At 34.5% G+C, this 2829-nt stretch overlaps 1 long non-coding RNA gene across 1 annotated transcript; it reads left to right on the forward strand.

Moving 5' to 3' along the window:
• Positions 1–1380: 1380 nt before the first annotated feature.
• Positions 1381–1733, forward strand: LOC307145425. Its single transcript, XR_013818956.1, has 3 exons — positions 1381–1452; positions 1537–1569; positions 1663–1733. It is a non-coding gene; the product is annotated as an uncharacterized lncRNA (long non-coding RNA).
• Positions 1734–2829: the final 1096 nt, after the last annotated feature.

The raw sequence follows: 2829 nt of genomic DNA on the forward strand, positions 1-2829 counted from the left end.
TCTCTCGTTCAGGCATGTGCTTGATGGTCCTTCTGATCTCCTGCAAGGCAGAAAGAAAATTGATTGAAATGGACGATGGCATTGGTCGTCTCATCAAAACAAATATGGAAAATCCAGGAACAGACTGCGTGGTAATTTCATACAACCCACAGTAGCGCCCCTTCATTAATATTTGAATTGGTGCATTTTGTTCAGTTTTAGGCAACACTTTACAACAAGGTTCTATGTGTCAACATTATGTAATAACATGAAATAATGAACCGTTCTTTTACAGCATTTGTTCATTTAATGGTAATTTTTCTTTTCTATTGCTATATACTTTATTATGTATTTTTTTCCTGTGATCAAAGCTGAATTTTCAGCATCATTACTCCAGTCTTCAGTGTCACATGATCCTTCAGAAATCATTCTAATATGCTGATTTGATGCTCAAGAAACATCAATGCATTGTGAGACATATTTACATATTATTTATTAATGAAAAGAAAACATTTATTTGAAATTGAAAGATTTTGTAACATTGTAATTGTTTTTGTCATTTTTGGTCAATTTAACATGTCCTTGCTGAATAAAAGTAGTAATTTATTTTTAAATTAACCCAAAACTTTTGAAAAGTACATGTACTTGATGTGACATTTTTTGACAAGATTGAAATTATGCATAGTTCTTGTTATTTGAAGAATATAATTACAGTAACGTGATATGTGTAAGAAACACTGTAAAATAGCATGTTACCACATTAACTTTATAGATTTGTAAATGCTGTAAAAACTATTGTTCATAGTGCATGCTACCTAATTCATTAACAAATAATAATTAACCTTATTGTAAAGTGTAAAATATTGATAAGTGTAACTCATATTTACATAAAATATTCATTGTTACCTTGAATGATTGTTTTAATTTAAATCATCAGGTTGTCTTCACAAAGGTTCCTTCCAGTATAGGCATTCAGAAAACAGGTGCTTCCAATGTAAATACCAGCTTTAAGTTGTCTACAAATGTAAATTCAAGCCACAAGCTCACATCACGAACCGTGAGTAACAATAAAACTCTTCATGTTTGTCTTTGGGGTTAATTAGAGCATTCTAGGAAATAATATTTATCTTTCAAAATTATTTCAAAAATAAATAATATCATCTAACATTTCCTTTTCCATTATGCATGTTATGTGTATGATTAATTGTTCATGAGTAATTCAAACTGAAAAAATATTTTCAGTATATATATATATTATTTTATAGTTTTATTTAAGAAATACAGTTAAAAGCAGTTCAATTTTATTTCTACTCCTTTAAAGTGAAATTCTGCATCATGTTTTCTATCATATACAGGAGATGTAACTTTTGTTAAAATATCTTTTTGCTTCAAAATTTCCAGGTGATACATAAAACACTGGAGGCTCCAAAGCTAGACTTCCCCGACCAGATGTTCATACGCTCAATACATAGGGTGAGTATTACAACGACAGCAAGTTTCCAATGTTTTAGTCATTTCATTGGTTTTGTGATGGACTGTGTTTTGTGTGTTTTCTAGAGTTCCACAAGATCATACAGAGAAAATTTCAAAGTAAGAATGAAGTGACAGTAATAATTAATAACATATGCAAACATCAGCTCAGCTCAGCCTTTCTTACATCATAATCTGTGTTTTTTTAAGCAGCGTTTGAGTATCAGATCAAGTGCTTTTTATGACAATGCGGCTTACCTGAGCAACAGCCTTGCTGTTATCATCAACAATGTGATTTTATGCTTCTTTCAACATAAACTACTAATCAGAGGATGGAACACATCTACTCATTCTTTATCATTAATCATTTAGAAGCATTTAGAACCTTTAGATCATAAGAAACATGTCCAAATGTTTGACAGGATGGTCAACCATTTTCATTGTGCTTTCCTTCCCCCCTTCTTCTCTTCAGAAACTACTTGCTCTCCAAACCCGTGATGAGGAGTTTGTTGTTTATGAGCCGCACTGCTACGCGGATGAAGGACAAGCTATGGACAATGCCGAACTGGATGCACTCTCTATTCCAGAGAATTACTTTCATCCAGAGATGCTTATCAACAGTGTTGGGAAGGATACTTTCAAAACGTATTCCGTTACAGAATACAGAATACATGCCCAAAAATGTAATTTGTAACGTATTCAATCTGAGTAACGTATTATGAATACTTGGATTACTTCCACATTGAATTGCATTTTATAAGTGTCGGCTATCAAATCCTGCTTAATTAACAGGCCTATTCTTGTGGGGTGGGGGTGCGGTGATGCAGTGGTGACACGTATGCCAATAAAGCACCTAAAAGCTGTCACAAAGAACCGGCAAAAGGAATAATTATGAATAGCCTATGTCAAATATAGAAAGGAGATATTTAAATTTTTTATTAATAAACAAGTGTTCCCTTTCGAAAGGGAACTCTACACTACGTCAGAATGACGCTAAGGGGAACGCCTCAGGCGTGACAGGTGTCTGAAATCAAATATCAACTCACAGCAATCATGCTGACCGGCGACAGCCCGTGAATCATTAACGTGAATGATTAACGTGCAACCTGCAAGTATAAAAGGGCGCTTTGCAAACATGACAACATCTTTTCGTCTTCAGGGACTGTTTTTGTCTGTTAATTAAAACGTCTGCTACAGCAAAGATGAAACGCACATCTAAGGCAAGTCCTAAAACATATGTGAAATGTGTTGACCCGTGCCCAAGATATTTGTCGCCGGGTGACACTCACGAGATGTGTGTGTACTGTCTGGGTGAAGAGCACGCACGGGATGCTCTCGAGGGAGCATCCTGTGCAAACTGTGAGTGTTTTCCTATGAGAA

This window comes from Squalius cephalus, assembly GCF_949319135.1.
Source record: "Squalius cephalus genome assembly, chromosome: 18".
NCBI classification, from domain to species: Eukaryota; Metazoa; Chordata; class Actinopteri; order Cypriniformes; family Leuciscidae; genus Squalius; species Squalius cephalus.